Genomic DNA, 23,756 nt, shown 5'->3' with positions numbered 1-23,756 from the left:
GGTTTCTGTGACTGCACAAATGTCAGCATCTCCCAGGGTTAAGAATGCTTGTGATGAGTGCAGTTTCATGTTTAGACTCCTAGCGTTTAGCAGCATGACCTTTAATTTGTGTTTTGAGATTTTTATGTTATAGTATCGAGCTCATGACTTTTCCTAAAAAAGGCACCATGGGTGAGGCAAGAGCCTTTGCCAGAAGCCTGAAGCCCAAATGAGACAGATGCAGGCCATCTCTAGCAAAGCAGGATGGTCTGTTGATCGTATCTTCCCAGACTGTCAGGCACTGGATCCCTCTGGGATGACACAGAAACTAAGCCAGTTGTTAAAGCCATAGTATTTTTGAGGGACTGAGACCTTGGTGTTCTCCCACTGGAAACACTGACACATTCTACGAGTACTCTCAGAGAGAAAAAGGAACTCCCATAGGAAGAATCAGAAACTAAGCTATCCTCTGATTCTGACTCAGAAATCTGAGGAACAAAAAACTGAATCTGTTCCTGCATCTCCCTTTTCGGATTCAGAATATTGAATCTGTTCAGGAAAAGAGGAATCTATCTTTCTTGTACAAGAAGGTACTTTACAAGAAGGACGAATAGCCTGAATTAAACCCTGAGCTAGATCTGGTAAACTACCCCTGTCCTGTCTAAAGAAATCTTGGGAGGAGTAGAATAATGCTTGGTTTTCTTTTTGATAGGAAACGTAGAGCCAGCTGTATTACTAATGGCAGCAGCTGCTTCCTCACGGTTGGGCACAACATTCTGGCATAACAGGGAAACCTTCAACAAGAGTGGCTCTCCCTTGTCCCATGAGGGGACCCTAACAGCTGCAGAGGATGTGGTTAACCCTTGGTCCATAGGTGCAGCATGTGTTATACCAGAGGAGTTTGGGGTAAAAGATGAGTAGTCTGGGGTACAACAGATGACCACAACAGAGTCACCAACCTACAGCTGAGGAAAATTGCTAGCCTGCTGTGGTAGCAAAGGCTGTTTGCTTAATTTTTTTCTTTTTATGACTAGAAGAAGGACCGACCGTGGGACGAGTAGTTTGTTCCATGGTCAAGCTGAAAATAAATGGTGCCTTTTTCCCAGGTGAAGACATGTAGCAAATGTTGGTAAAACTACCAGTCCACAAAAGTTACTTTCCTTTTTTTATTTTTAGAAAGAAACACAGTAAAAAGCACTTTTAAATGCTATGCCAGCCCACCAAGGAAAAATAAATGCAGTTTTTCCACAGTTTTAATAAAGATGTTTCTTGTTTAAAAAAGGTGGGAATTGAATAATTTATGTAATATTGCTTAGGTTATATGATATATAGCCCAAGCAATAATTCAATAAATGTGTTTGAAAAAAATATGATTTCAGTTAGTTATCACTACTTTAAACTGTTTAAAAGTACATTACAGTCTTGAAACTGTATTAAAACACAACACTGAAGAGGAACATAATAAACCATTAATACATTTAAGAAAATTGAAGTTTTTTTCCTCAAAGAAAACTTTTCTGCTTGGCAAAGGAAAGCATAAGCCGGCCGTTGATCTTCAAAAGCCTCAGAGTGGTGTACTCTTCAGTGGCAATAAATCTCAGAAGGCCTTCATGCCCAAAATTGTCTTTTAGTTAGCTCAGCTCGAGCTGCTTGACAGTTTGGGTATGTGGAAGGTGCCCCGAAGCTTTAGAAGCTCTCTGTTATAATCTTAGTAGGATATAACCCCATATAGCTAAGGCCACTGCAGCAGTGATAAATATAAAGAACGCTTCTTAGTTCAGTTCCGTTTCACATTATATAAGGTCATACCATGTAAATGCTTTTATCATAGTAAATAGCAATATTATATACATCATTATTTTATTATAGTTGAAAAAGCTTAAAATGCCCTATTCAGGTCACAAGTGCCCCCTCTGGACCTCCACCCCCTGCAGCATTCAGCATCTTCCAGTACCTTGAGCAAAATTCAATATTGTGCACTTTGATGAGCTACATATATAGAAAACATAGAAGGTAGGAGGTATGGCCATAGAAAGGACAAAAAATAAATATCTGGGCACGTTATCACCCTTGAGTTGAATATATGGAAGAGTATAGTGGTCTGAAAATGATATTAGGAAAGATGGCTTACAAAGGCAGTCTCTGGGACACTAAGGGTATCACCTCATTGTATAGAACATTAGATTGCTGGTAAGGCTTCATCATTAACATTGCCTTCAGTTCTGAGACACACAGAGAAACTAAAAATAGGTTCGCAGAGTGAGTATTCATTGATGCTGACTGAATATTGACTGTGTTGGTGATGGACATTATCACAACTGTTCCAGGATCTGAAAATATTTTCATTCATTTCCAGAATTTATATGTAGCATTAATATAGTCAATATTTTAATTTTCATGTAACAAGAAGGTGTATGACAGAGAAAGAAAACTGCCAGAAGAGTAAAGAGTAAAATGTGTATATGTTTGTGTGTGTGTGTGTGTGTGTGTGTGTGTGTGTGTGTGTGTGTGTGTGTGTGTGTGTGTGTGCGCACGCCCGCGCGCGCGGGGGTGTGTTGTGGAGGTAGAGGCCTGAAGTATCTATAGAATTAGATGCTGCTGAAAAAATTGACACTGTAGCTTGACAGGTTTATTTATCTAAGGCTGGAACCGTGATACTCTCATTGCTCAGGGAAAAAAACGTACTAAGCATGTTTTCATTTACAAAGAAAACATGTAGCTGCTTTACTGATTGTACTGACAAGCAAAACACTTACGTTTTTTAAATTTCATAAAAAAATATCACATCACTGAGGAATTAAACATTAATATTTTATGGCACTGTAAAAAATGCATGCAATGCTTGGAAGTGAAACATATACATATTTATTTAAAGGTATTTATTTAAATTTATTTAATGGGATAGAACACTGATCAAACAAAGACCAATTACAGGCTCATCCATGTTAATGAAAAAGCTGCCTCAAATAGTTTATCTTTTTTTAATTTATGGGAAAGAAATAATTCTGAACAAGCATTATTTTAGAAAGCATAAACTTAGCACTTCATGTGAGTATAGTTTACATTATTTAAAAGGAACAGGTGTAGTGTTCATGTTAATTTTGTGGGAAAAACAACACTCAACTTATTTTAATTTATTTGCAAAGAAAACATATCATTCACTGCTGCTCACACCAATGACAAGTAAAACACTGATAATTTTTAAAATGTTAGGATTAAGTGGGATATCACTAAAGATCAAAACACTGGCATATTAGTAAATGAAAAAAAAAACCTCATACTTCCATTAGATGTGAAGCAATGCACCCAATAGTTTATGCAGGCATTATAATGGGATAATTTGTCCTAACGCTGACACACTGATGCCAGTGCAGTATAGAGCAATGACATCAAAGAGGATATAAAAGAGTTACTTCCCTTTGGATATGATGCAAAAACAGTGTCCATTACAGCAATATTTGGCAACCAGTGTTTATGCTGCATATTAGCTATACTGAACTACATGTATGTTTTGCAGAGGTAAGACAGTGGTAAGCAGACGTTACTGCTGAGCAGTATTGCATGCACACAGCACCTGTAATAATGCTTGTTCTGCTGCACACATACACTTAGAGGTCTCCTATGCTTAGCTAAGTCAATGGGCTTTGTTTTTTATAAATCAGTTAATGATTCCATTCTAGGATATCATCCATATATGTATATCCATGCTATCCCAAAGACAAATTACTGTGTTAGGTAGTATCTATAAAACTCCAGAATGTGCGCCGTCTGAACCAGTCAGTGATTATTTTATTTTTATTTATTTTACATTTGTTGATTTGGATAGTCCGACTGGATACATGTCCATTTTCAGCGGAGGCCCGGGGAGAAAAGCTCCAACAGAGTTACAATGACAGATAGTTACAAAATAGAGTTTAAGATGAACAAAATGAAAAAGAAAAAAGCAATTTACATACTATCATAAACTACCATGCTCTAGCAAATGCAGAATACTACAGTTCATTATACTGTACATTAATAACATGCTAACAAAGTCATTAGGACAAATTATAGCTTAGAGTTTGGCTAACATACATTGTTCTTTTGGGGTTAGATATCCCCTCTCTAGGTTGTTCTTTTTGGGATTGGATTATACTAAGAACTAGTATGGGCTTGGTTTACTGCAAAGAGATAGTCTGGGTTTGTGCAAGGACAAAGCCAATGTGACTTATAGTGGAGTTTTAGACTCTTTTTGAATTGAACTAGTGAGGTTATAAGCATGAGGTTATTGGGGAGGGAGTTCCATATTTTTCCAGTGGTATTAGCAAACAGAGCGTCACCACCTAGGTTGTAAGATTTAATTGTTTGGACAAGGAGTCTATTTGCTGAGCGAAGGCAACTTAGATTGGTGTAAGGAATTATTATATTTTTTAGAGCAGGGGTGTTCTCAGGTTGTTTAAGGATTTTAAATGCTTCTATGAGTTGGTACTGCTGGAGAAGATTTGGAAGTTCTATCCAGCCAAGTTTTTTCAGGTTAATACAATGGTGTGTTCTGTAGGGCAAGCCAGTTACAAATCTGGCAATATGATTATAACAAGATGAGAGTTTGTTTAGGTCAGATTTGTTAAGGTTAGTAAGCACAGGAGAGGCATATAGTAGGGTAGAGAGAAGGTGTGAGTGGGCAGTGGCTGCTCTGGCAGTTGGAGTTAGGAAGGTTTTTATCCTGTATAAGGACCCAAGTTTCTTGTTTACTGACTTAATGGTTTGGTTGATATGCATGTCAAATCTAAGTTTATTGTCAATGTTTACTCCTAGTAGCTTTGCATAGGTGTCAGGGGAGATAATGGTCCCATTGTTGGATTGTATAGTAAAGTGTGTGGTAGGTGGTTTATTCGTTGGGTAGAAGAGAAGTAGTTTGGTTTTATTTGGGTTTAAGATCAGGTGATGGTCGGCGAGCCAGTTTTCGACTGTTGCAAAACTGTGCTGGGTTATAGTTAGTAGGTTTTCTAGTGAGGCATTGGAACATATTAGAGTTGAGTCATCTGCATACTGAATACAGGTGGCTTCAGGGATAACTGTATGGAGGTCATTTATGAAGACTGAAAAGAGAAGAGGTCCTAATATGGAGCCTTGAGGAACTCCTATGGTATTTGGTAACAGGCAAGAGAGCTTGTTCTGCCACAGTACTGCTTGTTGTCTGCCAGTGAGGTAGGCTTGAAACCAGTCAAGAGCTGGATTATCTAGATGCAGGGTTTCCAGAGTGTGGAGAAGTAGCTGGTGGTTTACCATGTCGAAGGCTTTCGACAGGTCCAGGAAGAGAGCAGAGGATATTTTTTTGTTATTCCGGTTAAGGTTTATTTTTTCGGTAAAAGAGAGGAGGGCAGTGGTCATACTGTGATGGGGTCTAAATCCATGTTGAGAGTCTGTTAGTAGTTTGTTCTGGGTGAGATAGGACATTAGTTGGTTGTACACACACTTTTCCATAATTTTGGCAAGTGGTGATAGTATGGCTATTGGTCTGTAGTTTGATAGTTCTGTGGATGTGCCGCCTTTATGGAGTGGTATAACGTAGGATATTTTCCATATTGAGGGGGTTGTGGTATCGGTTATGGTTCTGTTAATTAAGATCAAGATAGGGTAGGCTATGACATCTGCAGCTATTTGCAGATATTCGGTTGGGAGAAGATCAGCAGAAAGGGTGGTTGGCTTTAGCTTTTTCAATAGGGATCTGATAAAGGATGTGGACACAGGTTGGAGGTTAAAAGAGACTAGCGAATTGGGTGTAGCATTTTTTGATGTGGAGGAGGGAGGAGATAGTTGGTTAGCTAAGGACTGAATGGTTTAGGTGAAGAAAGTATTAAAGGTATTTGCTACTTCTTCTTGGCTCTTATCAGATAATGTTCCTGGGGTAGGAGTGGTGGATTTGCCTGCTTGGAGAAGTTTATTTAAGCCTGCCCAGAACTTTTGAGGGTTATTTTGGTGTTTATGTTGCAGATGGTAAAAGTAGTTTTTCTTGTCTAGTGTGATGGCTTTTTTAGTCTCGTTTCTTAGTTGTTGGAATTTAATGCGATCTAGGGGTAACTTGGTAGTACGCCATTTATCCCATGCTTTAGCTCTAATTGTTATTTTAGATTTGGACTCTGTTGTTAGCCAGGGTGCTAGTTGTGTTTTAATTCTGAGTGATCGTTTTGGAGCATGAGAATCAAGTATGGTAAGGAATGTGTTATTAAATAATGACACTGCCTCATCTAGGGGAAGGTACTTTAGCTTTGACCAGTTACAGGATTTGAGTTCCATGTGAAATTTTGTTGGGTCAAAGTTTTTCTTGGTTCTGATGGACCTATAGATAGGCAAACTAGTGCAGATGGTTTTGTCTTTCATAATGTATGTGATCAGGTGATCACTAAGATCATTGGGGAGAGTCCCAGACATATACTTATGGGGGTGTCTGTTGGTGAGTATCCAGTCAAGTACACTCTCTTTTTGGTTAGAATTTCCTAGTCTGGTGGTAGAGGATATGATCTGAGAGAATCCATGGAGGTTTATAGAAATGGGGTTGGACTGTGCGGAATATTGGTTCCAGTCAATATTAACATCGCCCAGGACAATAGTTTCTTGAGGGTAGTTGTTAGCTATCCAATTTAGAATGATCTCTAATGTTTCTGAATTATTCCCAGGGGGGATATAGATCACAATTAGATTTATGCTTTTTTGATTGTTTAGTTGTAGTTTTAGAGCTAGTATTTCAGCATTGGAGACCTGGGGTGGTTGCTTGGGATTAGTTGTGATGTTAAGTGTGCTATTGTATAAGACAGCTATCCCACCTCCCCTTTTCTTTATGCGATCAACCCTGAGTATATTGAACCTGGGTGGCAAGATCTCATTATCTTTGGTTGATAGCGTAAGCCAGGTTTCTGATAGACACATTATGTCAGGGAGGTAGGTTGCTAGCACAGCATGCAGGTTATGTACCTTGTTCCTTAGGCTTCTTATGTTTAAGTGGCAAATTAGAAGGGAGTTAGCCAGTCTGTGGGAGCATGGAGGGCTAGTAGAGTCTGGAGTTGAGGTTGGGCCTGGATTAGGATGGATGTCTCCATCTTTGGTTATGTTTTTTCTTAGATAAGCTAGTAGCCTCAGGACATTAATTAGTAGTTTTAGACCATATTTGGATTTTGGGGTTGTTTGGTACAATTTATTAAGATACAGGTTGTTGGAATTTGTAGCTTTTGGGGTTGTATAGTAGGGGGAGAATTCAGCAATAGGTGGAGGTGAGGGGGTACTGGTTTGATATTTTGGATAGTGAAAGTCTAAAAATGGCAGATGTTCATAGCTAGTTAGGAAGTATGGTATAATTATGAGCGGTAGGATGAGGGGGAGGATTTTACAAGTTGGCTTTGACATGGTGTATGGGATGGTATTTTTCGTCTAAGGATGAGGGTGAAATACTTTGGAGGAGTGGTAGTGGTTAATCTTTAAAGTGGTGAGAGGGGGAGGGAAATGGTAGAGAGGAAGCTATGTAGGTTTGAAAGGAAGCAGGGGTGTGGCTTGGCAGCTATAAATGTGGAAGTAGTGGAGGCGGGTGGGATAAGGGGGCAGGGTGGGGTGCGTAGCGAGCCTGAGCGAAGCAAGGGCAAAGCGGAATGGGGCTAAACCTGCCTCGGACTTTCCAGGGCCCGTGAATAGAGTGAGTAAACTGTATGAAGTGTGTGTATAGAGAAACCTGTTTTTATCAGTTTGGTTGTTTAAGCCCCAGACTATACCCTGCCTCTTTTGTTCATGGAGGCTACAATTTCTGCTGGTATTATGCAAGGGAGTAGATTTATTTGGTTATGACTATGGGGTTTACTGCTGTGTTAGTGAACCCAGTATTTTGGCTTTAACTGAGATAAATATAGGTTTATTTATGCTTAATTACAGGACTTATTAACCTTGGTCGAGCTTTATGGTGGTAGTGGGACTATGGAGTTGACCTTGTCCGTGCGTTCACACCAAGTGAGGCGACCTTCCCTTAAGGCAGGATTTATATTTTGCAGCCAAGTACGGAAGTACTGGACAGTACCTGAGTGGAGATACAATGCAGTAACACAGTTTATTTAATAGGGCTATTATCACATTGATACAGTTTAAATTTATCATGCAGTTAAATAGCAAGCAGTTTACAACTTAGTATATCAACAGAGTGTGTTTTAGTAGTTTGCTCAATAGCAGCTAGGACATGTTAACTGTGTCATACTTAATTCAAGAGTACTGCTATGCAATTTTAAGCAAGTCGTCAGAAAAGTTTGTTATACACAATTAAACCTAAGTTTATATGTACCTGATTGAAAGCAGTGGAGTTGTAAGGCAATGTATCAGGGGAAGTAAGCATTTACCTTTCTTTTATAAGGTATGGGATCCAGTACAGGACATTAGAAAATGGTGACAAGCAACAAAAGAGTGCCTTAAATGTACCTTTACGCCTCATGCTAGCTTAATATAACTAATGTGATGCAGAGCGCCTTTTTGAATGGAAGGTGATATTGTGAGGAATAAAAGATACAAAGGCTAATGGTGAGTGAAGTCCGTTTAAGAGAAATGATACAGATGGAGTGCCTCAGAGTGCCACAGTGTTTAGTGTTAGTCTGTATCCTTTGTAATGCATTTGTTAATGACACTGCTGGAGATCAAAAGAAGACTATCTACTTACAGTGACTCACTAGAAATGTCTGTACTACACTCCCCACAAAACAGAAGTGTAAACTATAGAAAGACATGTAGAAATGTCTGTACTACACTCCCCACAAAACAGAAGTGTAAACTATAGAAAGACATGTAGAAATGTCTGTACTACACTCCCCACAAAACAGAAGTGTAAACTATAGAAAGACATGTAGAAATGTCTGTACTACACTCCCCACAAAACAGAAGTGTAAACTATAGAAAGACATGTAGAAATGTCTGTACTACACTCCCCACAAAACAGAAGTGTAAACTATAGAAATACATGTAGAAATGTCTGTACTACACTCCCCACAAAACAGAAGTGTAAACTATAGAAAGACATGTAGAAATGTCTGTACTACACTTCCCACAAAACAGAAGTGTAAACTATAGAAAGACATGTAGAAATGTCTTTACTACACTCCCCACAAAACAGAAGTGTAAACTATAGAAAGACATGTAGAAATGTCTGTACTACACTCCCCACAAGACAGAAGTGTAAACTATCGAAAGACATGTAGAAATGTCTGTACTACACTCCCCACAAAACAGAAGTGTAAACTATAGAAAGACATGTGGCATGTATGACAATGGTGGCTGATGGTTTCATGGACTCTTAATTTTATTGATTTGGTAAACAAATTCAAGGCCTATTGGCCATCAACGAGCTTGATGCCCTTGATCCCATGTTGGAAACTGCAGGTGCCCATATATATATCCAATTCCTTTTTGAAGGTAAGAATTTCATGGGCTGAATTTAATTGAGAAGGGGAGTTTATTCCACTGGTGTGGAAGTCTTTGAGCTAGGAAGCTGTCATGTTTCACAATATGGTTGAAATTATGTGCTATTGAGGCTGAATGTCTTACTGTGTTCAGGTCATTGGGGTGGTATTGTAAACAAAATATTTCAAATAATAAGGGAAGCTTTACTTCTCCTCTGTAAAAGCAATATGATACATGGAAGAGAGAGAGAGAGAGAGAGAGAGATGCTGTAGTCTTTCACTGTAAGATAAGCCTTGAAGCCCTTTAATTCTCCTTAGGAAAAATGTTTGTATCCTCCCAAATGTATCTGCAGAACAGGATGTAGCAATATATAGTTTATTTTGTAAGGGCAGTATAAAGAGAGACAATTACATCTCTGACATAGCTATCAACCACATGGAGGGTTAGGTGAGTAACATTGTATGCTTTCTTACAGGGATAGCAAATGAAAAAATCATTATCTACAAAGTTTCCAAGGTCTTTTACTACTATGTTAACTTTTAGCTGGTGCCATCAATAGTGTATAAAGTTGATGGGAGTTTTTTTTTTTTTTTGCTGAATGCTAGAATGCTGCATTTTCTGATATTGAAGGCATGGTCATATACACCATTCCTTTCAAATGTAATATTAAGTACTGTTTGAAGGCTGATGGTATCAGTGAGTTTAAGGACAAGGTTCTAAATTTGCAGGCATCTGTATACACCATTCCTTTCAAATGTAATATTAAGTGCTATTTGAAGGCTGGTGGTATCAGCGATTTTAAGGACAAGGTTCTAAGTTTGCAGGCATCTGTATATTTGGCAAGTCAAACTCTGTAATCAGTTTTGATATGTGAGAAAAAGATGCCCAAAAACAGATGGCCAAGGAGAGAGCCTTGAAGGACTTCACTGTTGTCAAAAAATGGTGAAGATAGGACTCATCCTATTCTTACCTATTGTGTCTGACCATGTAGCAAGATGCTACGACTTCATCTTCCTTTATATCCGTAAGTGTCATGTGGGTATATTGTTGAATACTTTTGTCCGACTGAGGTAAGTGCATGGACAGATTTAAAAGTCTACAAAAGGTTAACTTACCTAAATCTTCTTTTTTTTCAAACTGTGTAACTACTGTTACTGGGTCCTGCACTGGCAAATAGCCCCTGAGCCCCTTATAAGCTACAAAAGAATTATCTTAAAACTGGCCTACTCACTGTCGCTAGTGTTTATTATATCTGGTGACAGAATATAACTCCTCACCTTTTCCAAAACTGTATTTTTACACTAGCTTTTTACATACAAAGATAGACTTAAAAACATCTTTAAAACCTACCCTGTACTGGTGTCTTGTGATTTGGTAAAGATAGACTTAAAAAACATCTTTAAAAACAAAATATACCTACCCTGTACTGGTATCTTGTGATTTGGTTCAACCCCGCTCCTCTCGCCCTTGCTTCACTCAGGCTCACTCCGCGCCCCACCCTGCCCCCAAATCTCACCCTCCCCTAGTGTTGCTAGATTTATTTGAACTAAACCACACCCTAACCCTTCTAAACCAATCAGTAATAACCTGCAATTCCACAGGATTACCCTCAACCTGATAGTATTTTCCCCCTCCCCTTGCTATTTCTTTTGCTCTAGCTTCAGGCCTCAGTCAAATAGCAATGCTATCACCCAGAATACTCTTGTTACCCCTACTACCACTCCTCTTGCTCATCCTATATCTCCTTTCCACTACGATCACCAGGGTCATCTGGGTTTCCACTGCCCAAATTCTATACATCCATCCCACTGGTAACAAATACAAATGTCCACCTCCCCCTTTCCCTCGTGCCTAACTCCTTACCCCAAACAACTACCTTCTTATTAGACCTAGCTACATTAGTCCTAGAACTAGATACTATCAAAAAATTACACTTAGACTAAAATATAACCTCAGAATGGATGGTGACATCCACCCAAACCCCAGCCCAGCCCCCACCTGTTGTCCTTAATTCCCTACTAAATCCCCTACCAACATAGCTCCATCAAATAGACCTCTCAGCCCCTTGCTGGCCTGACATCTAGACATCAGGAGCAGAAGTAATACAATGCAGCACCTGCATGCCCTCTTAGCTGTTCATTCACCTGATATACAGAAACTTGGCTAAAACCTGCCACCAAGGACAACGAGGTTCTGCCACCAGGGTATAATATGTTTAAACTAGACTGTACAGCTAGAAAGAGTGGTGGGGTAGCCATAATTTACAAGTCTACCGTATGTGTCACACAGACACCCAACAACCACCCCAGGTCAATAATGCTGAAATTCTTATCACAAAACTACAAATTAACAAAAACAAAAGTATAAACATTATCTGTGTCTACATTCCCCTGGGGAGGAACACAGCTACCCTAGAAGACTTCCTATATTGGTTATCCAATAACTACCCCCAAGAAACCATTGTTTTCAGGGATTTCAACATTGACTGGAATGCTTGTTCCTCTGAAACCCCCACAACCCATGTAAACCTCTATGGGTTTGCCCAGACCATATCCTCCCCTACTAGGACAGGAAAACCCTATAACAAAGAAAGCACCCTAGACTGGATATTTGTCATTAACCATCTACAATACTATACATCAGGCACTTTACCTGATGACCTAAGTGATCACTGTCTCACCTACATAATCAAGCTCCAGGTAAACTACTCCTACCAACCCACCTATAGAACTATAAGAAACAACAAGAACTTTAATCTCAATAAGTTTCAAAATGAACTCCAGGCATGTAATTGGTCAGTCCTAAAAAAATCTCCCTCTAGGTGAGGTGGTCACATACTTTAACGGCAAATTCCTTGCTGTTCTCAGCTCTCATGCTCCCAGCTGCTCTATTAGATCCAAGGTTAATATTGCACCGTGGCTTTCCAAAGATACCAAATCCAAAATTACACTTAGAAACAAAGCATGGGCCACCTACCAAACAACAAAAATCCCACTTGATCAACTTAGATTTAGACAGCTAAGGAATGATACTAAAAATTCCATAACTTTAGATAAAAAGAACTACTACTGCCATCTACAACAAATACACCAAAATAAACCTCAGAAGTTCTGGGCAGGAATAAACAAACTCCTTCACCCAGGCCAAGCCACCACCCCATCCCCCTCGACTTCCAAACAGAAACCTCCAGAAGGCATTGCTAACACCTTTAATAGCTTTTTCACAGAGACTATCCAGTCTCTGGCTAGCCAACTCACTCCTAGTGGATCTAATCCAAATGCAGCCACAACCAGTACCCAAGCATCCTTTAGCATCCAACCTGTTCCTACTCAACTCATTCTGTCCCTACTTAAGAAACTAAGACCCACCACTCTGGCTACTGATCTACTCCCTGCAGACTATTTGCAAAAGGCTGCAGATGCTATAGCATACCCCGTCTCAATATTAATCAACAGAACTGCATCTGAAACTACCATCCCCACTATATGGAAAATCTCCCATGTCATACCTCTCCATAAAGGAGGCAGTTCCACTGAACTGTCAACCTTTAGGCCCATAGCAATTCTGTCATCACTAGCTGAAATTATGGAGAAGTGTCTTCACATACAGCTCATGCACTATCTCATGCAGAGCAAGCTATTGTCCAACTCTCAGCATGGCTTTAGGCCACACCACAGTACTACCTCAGCACTCCTGTCTTTCTGTAATGTTATAAACCACAGCCGTAACAATAACAAACTATCTTCAGCACTCTTTCTAGATCTTTCCAAGGCCTTTGACATGGTTGACCATAAAATGCTTATAAATACCTTGCAGGCCTTCACCTTAAACAATCAAGCGCTAGAATGGTGTGAATCCTACCTGCAGGGCAGGCAACAGGCAGTCCTATGGCAGGACAAGCTATCATTGTGCCTACCAATCCCACTAGGAGTCCCCCAGGGCTCTATATTAGGACCTCTTCTTTTCTCTATCTTTATCAATGACCTTCATACAGTAATTCCAGATGCTATCTGCATTCAATATGCGGATGACTCCGCTTTGATTTGTTCTGCCACCTTCCCAGCTAACCTGTTCACATTAACCCAAAACACCTTCAACACAGTCAAAACTTGGCTTTCAAATCAACGTCTGATCCTAACCTCCAACAAAACTAAGCTGCTTCTCTGCTCCCCTATGCACAGGATCCACCAGCCACTTTTCAACATAGTAGCAAATAACGGCACCATTATCTCCCCGGAAGCCCAAACTAAACTACTGGGTGTCATAGTCGATAACAACCTTAAGTTTGATATGCACATCAAACTATCAAAACTAAAATTTGGCTGTCTTTACAGGATCAAATCTTTCCTACCCTACCTGCTAGAACTGCAATTGCCTGATTCCATCTACTCTTCTTTGTACCTCACCTCTATTTTCCAACTTGAACAAAACAGATCTTAATAAATTATCATCCTGCTATAACCACATCACCAGATTTGCTATTGGCACACCCTACTGGACCCACCACTGCCACAACCTACATCTCTTAGGGTTGCTTGAACTACCTAGCCTACTGTAGTTCAACCAGCTCATAGTGGCCCATAAAGTCCTTTACCAGCCGGAAAATACAGATGTGCTAAAAAATATTATCAGCCCCTACAGTAACAACTGCCCACTCCGCTCATCCACTAGACTCCTAGCTCAAACTGTCAAATCCAACTACTCAGCGGGAGACTCTCTGTTTGCCAACTCTGTTGGAAAGGCATGGAACTCACTCCCAGCTGACTTGACTCTAGAACCCTCACTAACCCAATTCAAAAACAAACTCAAGAAATACCTCATAAAACACTGGTTATGTCCTTGTACTAATCCTGACTAGTATCCTGTCTTATTTCTTGGATGCCTCTAACTGCAACTGTTTTTACTATCTACCCACTCCATACCAGGAGGGGTCAACTGTATAAAATGCTACTTAATGTGTCTTAAACCTGAATGTAATAAGTTGGTACTATCTGTATAAAATACTGGTATTGCCCATGCCTGTAACCTGTATGAAACTACTATTTACTAAATGTTCTATATGTGTATTATGATCTTGGAGCATTTCTCCCCGGGCCTCTGCTGAAAATGGACATATATCCAATTGGACTATCCCGGTCAACAAATGTAAAATAAATAAATAAATAAATAAAGGGCAGCAGTTACTTCTCAAAATATTTTGAGATTAAATATGCAAGTAGTTGGTTAAGTCATGGAAAAGGACTTTTTCTGTCTGAATAAATTCATGATGATTTTGTTTATCCTGTCTGTCATATTGCACAGTATAACTGTAAGGTTGCTCTTCCTGTATTCACTGCGGTATGGGGAAGGATCTCCCTGTGGATTGGAATTACAGTAACCTGCTTCCAAATACTAGGCACACAGCCTGTTGTTAATACCATATTAAGAGTGTACATAAGGGTTATACTAGACTGTTTTCAACTGACTTAATTAAGACAGACGTAAATGACACATACAGATGTTAAAAAAAAAAGAAAAAGAAACTGGAATAATAAAACTTAAGAAAAAATCATAAATTTTAAATACCTCAAAGGAAACATTAGGATCCACATCTTGGATTCCATACTGTGCTCCTGCCACTCTTCTCCTCATCAAATATTTCTACAACTCTCTCCATCCATTGTCCTATTTCTGTAGTGACCTTTTTTGTCTTCTTAAATAATCTAAGTTTTTCTGAGTTTTCTCCTAAAGACTTAATAGCTTATCATTGCTATAGTAAAACTGAAATGTAACTTTGTGGAATATAATGATTTCCAGGATCTATCTCTTCTGTTGTTTTCCTTTTTTCTTTCTTTATATACTAATTAGTGTATCTTGTCTGTTATAGTTAACATTTGCTGTTTAATATTGTTTGACTTCTTGCAAGATTTGTTAACTGTGAAGTTTTTCTACCGGGACTCCCACTGAAAAAAACAGTGTCATGGCTAAACCAGTATTTACAGGTAAACACATGTTAATAAATAATAAATAAATACAGTGCAGAACCACAGATCAGAAAATGTGAAAGAGATGGAAGTAAAAGATAATACAGATAATATAAGTAATATACGTAATATAAGAATCTAAGACTGGCAGTTTTATCTTCATTACTTTAAGGACTAAGACTGGCGTGACATAGACAGTTTGGCATTTGAAACGTGTACAATGTTGTTGAACTAAAGACTGTTCTCCAGAACTCATTCATAGGTTCATAGATATATACTAGGCTAATAAACAAAAGGGCCTTTATAAACTTAGCAGTGCAGCCCAACCCAATTGTGTCCCCATGGGTGTCTCCTTGGAAGGGTGTAATAGGAGGTGCTAAAGGTTTGGTGGAGGGTTATGTTAGTAAGGGAATATCTACTGTCGGCCTGTGTCTGTCAGACATGTGGATAAAAGATGCAGACACATATGAAAATTGTCTCAGGCTGCATTTTTATTGTATTGGGTATATTTTAGTGCTTTTCTGGATATGTATGTTTAATTACTTTACTCTGTTTTTCCAGTCACTCTAACTGCTGAACTTTCTGCCTCAGGGTCAGTATTTGATGATTTTATTTATTCAGACTCCTATGCCTTGACATTGTGCATTTTCTTATTATATTCTTAATGAGAGTTTTTGTTAACTTTATTGTATCACGTGATGTTGTCAATATGAATACCTTCTTCTGTTTTGGGTTTGTGGCTCATCATCTCATCCTACTTTATTCCTGTAGTAAAACTCTGATCTATATTTCTCCTTGCTTATGTTGTATTGCTTTCTCATACAAATAGTTGATAATGTCAATACTCTTTTTCTGAACCACCATAATTCTCTTCATTTCTCCTAACTCTGCTTCACTAACCCTCCTTTGACTATATTTTCAAAAACTTAACAAAGGCAAAAGACCATTTCTTAACACACCTGCTCCTTTCATACCCAGTTAATGTGTTTAACTAATCTTCTCCTCCATAAATTCTCATAAATTTTCAACAAGTCAACTTCCATTTTCTTTAAAATGTTGCACTATACAGTAAGAATTTATTGTACTTTAGCCTGTAGTAATTACCACATGGTATACACAATTGTACAAGTTTCTGTTTCTATTGTAGTTATTTTTGCTGCTTTTGATTTTCAACTTTTGCAAAATATTATCTTATTTTAGCCTCATGGCCAATCTTTGAGCATCTATTATACATTATATTCAGTGGTTTTGCTTTTCGTTTTATTTTAGCCTAATGGCTAAATTGTATACTGCTCTTTTAATTAGGTTTTGCTGTTTTGGTTTTCAGCTTTTATAACATACTCCCCGGGATTCATGAAGCCCGGTGCAAGGATGGCAGTAGGCTTGCGCCGACAGTGCAGCATGAAGATGGCGCAGTAGCGCCAAATGCATATTAATGAAGGCACGCTGCCGCCACAGCCACGTGCACAGGAAAGGAGCGCGAGTGCATAGGGCATGTTGAAGTGCCGCACGGAGGCGTGGAAATGGCAGCTGTCGACGTACAATCTAAAATGCTTGCATATAACAAGTTGCAAGATAGTAATCACATCTGTCAGTGTCCATGGATACTGAAACCTATGCAAAGCATGCAAGAAAGTTCCTGCGAACACAAAGTGAAGAAGCAAACACAAATGCATGGTAGGGAATAACGGGTCCCTATCCCATGAACAAATGACATAGAAGACAGTGTGGCCATAGTCCAACGCAGTGTAGATAGCTATACCAAGTGGAAGTGAAATGCATCATATGTTAGCAAGCCACCAGTAGGTACGTCTAGCCCAATGGTGAGGGTCACCAGCTAACCCATAATGTGAGGGAGGGTACACAGCTGGGCAGATGTGTCCATAACAAAATACAAGATAAATGTAGATATCTAGTGACCGTATGTCCGAATCATATCCCACAAGGCATGTAATAGTCACATACAAAAGGTATGTCCATATTTCACATACCAAATGTGATAGGAAATAGAATAAGCATGTAAACGAAACAGAAGGAGCATATAAACAGCTACAACAATAAGGAAACATGTAGGCTGAAAGGAACATTATTATCTGTACCGTCAACTGTGGGGACATGCTGTCCAGTACAGTTGGATATGTGTACGGAATATATCCCATCCTGGACATAGGAAAAGGTGGCATCCTACCAATGAGTAGAACAGGCTGCCAAATTTCGGAAATCAACGGTACAAGCCGAACTTGTCAGGATGTGTCACAGTTGAACGGGTAGTACCCGGGTATACCAACCATGTAATGAAAGTTAAGTATGGGCGTGTACCTATGTGCGTGAGGTATAGCATGTGGAAAGCAAACATGGCAGGGTAGTCCACACAACCATACAGGTACCTGACACATGTAGGGTATTCAATGTGTTACTCTGGCCATGTCATGGGCCAACAACCAAAGCAGTGATGTATGGAGTGTGAGGAATCTGTGTGTGTGGGGGTATGGGTAATGGTACAATCCTCCAAGGCGATACTGTGTCGTATGCAGAATAGGTGAACCGGAGGTGTATGAGGGAGCAGCGGGTGAAGCTGAAAGAAACACAAACACATGTATAAACAGCTGCAAAACAAGCAGACAGGCCATACTGTAGAACACAATCCCACAAATGTATGAATATTGAAATGTGCGAGATAAATGTATAGACATGTCACCGGCACATACCCACAGATTGGTCCTGATGGAACTGGCCATAACAAATGAAACACACCTGGATGCATAATGGACTACCCAGCATCCCCTCCACATCACACAACCCGCTCCCATACCTGAACATCCACCAAATCCAGCCATACTTGGCCTACTGGTTTGGTGCAGACACAGCTACACATAGTGACCAGTACGCATATGTAGTAGGTAGTGTCACCCTAGGCAGTTGCAGGATTGCACACTATGTATCCCTTGCATGTAAAACCCCCAGCACATTTTCGTAACGCTTAAAGATGTTCGTTATTTCTCTTGTTGTGGATCAGTCCAATTTTTGGATATCCCTCATGGGATACGTAACCTGTGTAAACATTAGAATGGAAGACATGAAGTCCAGTCCAGTAGATATCTGGACACAAGTTGGAATGTGCATTAGAGGTGCACAACACTGTCCAGCCCTAAGTGGTCATGCATAACCTACTACCCAGGATCAAACACCTGCCCGTGATGCACGTGTCCTGAAACGAATAAGCGGGAGAATATATTGCACACATTCGCATAGTGGCACATGGTATAAGGGTGATGAAGGCACTGACGTAAACAGGGTACCCCTGATCCACTGTGTGAGGGACAATTAATGTGTGTGCAGGTGTGACCTGACCAACAATGGTACAATACCAAATGTCTTGTGACCGTAGGGAATAACTATGCACCATACTGCATGTAACAGTTGCCTAAAGTGGTCACGTCAGGATAGAATAAACATAATTCGTACAAGAAACAGGCAAACAACAAAAGTGCCAAAGGTATAAGGCTTACAGCTAGGAAACAAATGACTGTTTTAAACCTGCAGTGACCGTGGCTATGTGTTGGCCCAAACAATCTGGTGTCCGCAGTAGGGTTGTCATCTGTCCCACTTTGTGAGGGATAGTCCATCGTTGGACAGTTGTGTCCTGACAAAAGACATTTCAAATGGCAAATATCCTGGGATTGTAGGACATAAGTATGTCCCATATGTTATGTAATAGTAGCAGAAAATAATTATTGCAGTATCTACAATACCTAAATGTTACAGAAAACAGAATAAGCAAATAAACCGCTACAACAATAGGCTTTCATGTAGGCAAATAAGTAAAGTTCTATCCATTGTACTGACCGTGGGTATGTGTCGGCTTGTAAAACCTGGTGTGTTCCAAAAATGTCCCATCTTGGCCATGTAAAAAGGTGCCAACCCTAGTCACCGGAATACAGCACAACCCGTACATATGACAATGTCAACGATACCAATGGTCAGAGCATTCGCACAATAACTGGCCAGACCCTTAAAAACTCAAAAAGTCAGTGCCCTTTGGGGGAAAGGTGTTGAATGAGAATGACTACTCACAACAATGAAGAGTACTAGATGCATTTAACTGCAGACAATTAGTAGTATTACGAATCTGTCAACATTTTCCAAGTTAATAGTATTGATATGGTAGAAGTGTCTGTGATTGTCCCTGAGTTGTCATAGCCTTGTCCCTGTCACTGTAGACATGAGTCCCTGAGTATCAGAGAGGTCCATACACAGAAGTACACCAACCAACTGTCCCAGCTGTTGACTAGACTATTGCATACCTGTAGTGATTTCATAACAGATGTCCAGAATAATATTCATTGTATGTATAAATGAATGAAATAGTCAAATGGGAAGGGAAACCACCCCCCAATCTACATTACGTAGTGGAACCACTCTCCGCCCTAAATTCTGTAGCACCGACCTAATAATGTGGTCAGAGGTGCCCAAACACCTGCGTCTGTAAACACAGGTAGAATGTGAAACTGTGGACTAACTCTGTTCATGTGCTACGTCTGATCTTTGAACACCGCTAGGGCAGTGGTAGTCACCAATCGGCCGAGCCTAAACCCAGACCAGCACATGAAAACTCTGACAATCAAACACGCGTATGTGTGAGGACTATAAGCGTAGGGGTTATGAATATCCTTGGAGTGAGTAGACTCGCAGCACGGGTCCAGAGCAGTAGGAAATAGGGAATGTCCTAATTGTAGTACTGCGGTTTTCCCAGCAGTAGAATGGATGCCTGCTGTGTAAGGGAAGTGGTGAGGCATATGACAGAGTAGCTATGAACCATGGGTATACGTATAAATGAGCCAGAACACCAGTAGTGTACTGGTTACAGTATCTGCCCAACATAAAGACATTCCCGGTGCAAGTACGACTATAGCACATATTAATTGTGTAATGAATGCCTCTGTGCCATAAAGCCAACAGTTATACATGTAAAGGTGACCGCGTTCGCATGGGTCCGTTAACCGGATTTCATCAAAGTGGTACTGTCATAAGGAATAAGGCACATGCAATCCTAAAGATGTGCCTCTAAACATATGTAACTCAGAATAAGTAGATGCAAGTGGGCCTGTGCGGGTGTACGCAGCTATTAGCATAGCAAATGTATGTTGTCTTCCACAGCTGTAACTTTCATATATATATATATATATATATATATATATATATATATATATAGTTAGATAGATGTGTGTATAGAGAAATATCCACAGACATAACAGAAATATTCAATTATATAGCCACATCTCTATCTATATATACACACACATATATATATATATATATATATATATATATATATATATATATATACATATATAGATATGTTAGGAACGCTGAAAGATGAAAGCAAACCTAAGGGTTGTGAAGGGAATCCAGAGCAAGTTAGGAATTATGAAGTGCTCGCAGCGTATGTCACATAAAGCTGCACAAGTGTGGGTAGAGCACCGCTCTCCACACCAGAGGCAGGGCTATACCAGTGGCCATAACATCGTTGACGTGCTACATCAACATTGTAAACAGATGGAATGTAGGACATGTTGCGACCACCTACACTTGTAACCCGCAAATTGTTCGTAATCCATAACACCAGGAAAGGCACGTATGTGCAAATATGAATGGATGGTGAGCCTGTGAATACATGAGGTGGTACAAAATGTGTGTAGGGCCCCAACGCTCATGAGAGGGCAATGTGTAAAGGTGTGTCATGGCTGCGATATCAGGTGTATAATGTCTGTTATGCGGGGAAACTCAACACAGGTGTGCAGGAGAAAGCATGGATATGTGAGTATGGACACAGGAGTGATAGGGTATGCTGCGCCGCGTGCAATGGAGCGGCCCGTGGAGGTCAGCTAATACGTAGTTGCAATTCCCAGATAGAGCGTCGTTTGCGTGGAGACATGCGTGAATGGGCTTATCGTTGTCGGACGTTGTGCGTCAGGTCTGGCAGCATGGCACGTAAAACCTATACACCACCAGTGAGCGGAACGGAGTTCTGCTGTGACAACCCCAAACCGGGAAAAGCAGAAAGACACAACTACATGAAGACAACAGTTTGTCAATGTACAGTCACAGTAACACAAACACACATCCTATCAACAGTAATAATATGAATGTGTACAGAAACAAACACAGTAGCAGGAATAATAGGCTGCGCATACGAGGAATAGGTCGAATGACACTATCACAGCCCAGCTAGCAGTGGCACCCCAGACAGAAAAACCTGCAACAACTGTCCACTGCATAACGTGCAATATACTGAGCACAAGTTCACCGGAGTGAAGTGTCGGTGTCAGAATGACTAAGGCAATAGTATGCTGTTGAAGCAGGGATAAAACCAATACGCATGTGTAAGTGTCCATGTCCGGAAATGTATAGGTTAATGGACACACATATGTATATATAGATAAAAACGTATATATACAGATAGCTATAATAATGTACATACATATATATATATATATATATATATATATATATATATATATATATATATATATGTATATATATATATATATATATATATATATATATATATGTATACACACATACAAGGATATACTACGGATATATATAGATAGATATATATAGATATATATATACAAACAACAGGTAGTGATATATACACATACACACAAAACAAACTATATGTCAGTGTAGATATACACATTCACATAAATAGGTTACTTCACAGCAATTAGGGGTAACATATTTACAGCCTGGGCATTTGTGACTGGGAGGTCCAATAAAGAAATGTTGTACCCCCCCACATCACCCAGCTAGGCCGGACAGACATACAGACAGGCAATACAGATCAATACACTGCCACTCTCCAAAACACCGGTAGGAAAGGACCAGTGAGAGAGTTCTGCAAGGTCTACACTTTAAACATGGATAACGGTGTCCCTTGCAGGACCCCAAAAGGTCAGGTATGAAAGAATCTGCCGACACTAATACGAGCAGGATGTAGGTGACATGGAACAGTAGGTTGTGCCAGTGTGATAATACATAGGTTGACAAAACGTACGACATGTGTCCCGAGATGGGGAGAGTGGGCAATGTGTAGGGGTGTGCTCATACCCCAGCTGCGCTCACAGTAAGTATTTGTCATGACTGCTGTAGAGGGGTGCCAGGTAGGTGGACCATGGATATGCATTAATGGGCTTAAGTGTGCAGGTGCTGGTTGGCAGAGATGTAGTAGGCCCACCCAGTGGAGGTCATTAATATTCCTATGTGGGCATAGCATATGCCTACACCTCCCAAACCTGAAGAGCACATCTACCGGATAGTTTGTAAACCATTGGGGAATACAAAGAGACCTACACAGTGCTGTGTACCCGAGTAGCATGGACGTCCATAGTTATGTATCAGAATGTAACAAAGTCCAAAGAAACACTGCCAGAACTACTGATATTAGGTGAACAGGTGGTGGAATACAGGTAATGACAGATGACAACATGTATGAGTCATAAGCAGCATGTACCTCGACAAATGTGAATGAATACATATGTTCTGTGACTGTGAATGTGTCTGGTTAATAGAACCAATCATCTAAATGTGTCCCGCAGGGTGTTATGCATTGTTCCTGATACAGTGTTCAGTCACACCCATTGGTATGTGAGTTCTGCTACTGACGGAAAGTGCATAGGTTGCTGACCACTTCAGGTAGATGATAGCATAATAGAAGAGGTTAAACACCCGTACACCTGCGAGGGACACACCCGTCTGTGCAGTTGTGTCTTGCAAAATGACAGTTATGGCACATGGCCTGTGCATACCTCTCAACTGTCCGTGATTTCCACGGACGTCCCTGATTTCAACCCAAATTTTAACTCTGTCCCTCTTAATCCCTCCTAAAACTAGTGACATTTGGAGGAAAGGTGGTGAATTACACTTGATGAATAATGACAATAATTAAGAGTTACAAACTTCTTTTACTTCAGAAAATGTGTATTAATTCATATGCTCTGATTCTGTCAATGTATCAAGTTAATAGCACTAATATTTTAAAAGTGTCCCTGATTGTCCCTGTTTTTTCCTGACTTGTCCCTGATTCTGTTGAAATTTGTCCCCAATTGGTTGAGAGGTCTGGGCCTGTGAATTCGGGAATGGAGGCTATATAGTGTGTGTAGTCGTGTCAGACATCAATTTGTTGTATCAGTAACAGCTACATGTAATAGAAAACAGTATTATCAATTATAATGCTACATGAATAACCTTAATGTATGCAAACCATGGAGGTCATCCGTGTACTACTGGCTGTGGCTCAGACCTCTCAACCAATTGATGACAAATTTCAACAGAATCACAGATAAGTCAAGAAAACACAAGGACAATCAGGGGCACATTTAAAATATTAGAGCTATTAACTGGAAACAT

The 23,756-nt window shown here is 39.9% G+C and overlaps 1 protein-coding gene across 1 annotated transcript in view; it reads left to right on the top strand.

Annotated features, from left to right (window-relative positions):
- CHCHD6 (coiled-coil-helix-coiled-coil-helix domain containing 6) overlaps window positions 1-23,756 on the top strand; it is a 3,644,424-nt gene that overhangs the window by 1,016,162 nt on the left and 2,604,506 nt on the right. The window lies entirely within an intron of this gene.

This window comes from Protopterus annectens, chromosome 7.part1 (assembly GCF_019279795.1).
Source record: "Protopterus annectens isolate FY-2018-M chromosome 7.part1, PAN1.0, whole genome shotgun sequence".
NCBI lineage: Eukaryota > Metazoa > Chordata > Ceratodontiformes > Protopteridae > Protopterus > Protopterus annectens.
Note: the sequence above shows the minus strand (reverse complement) of the source record. Positions and strands in the feature narration are given on the sequence as shown.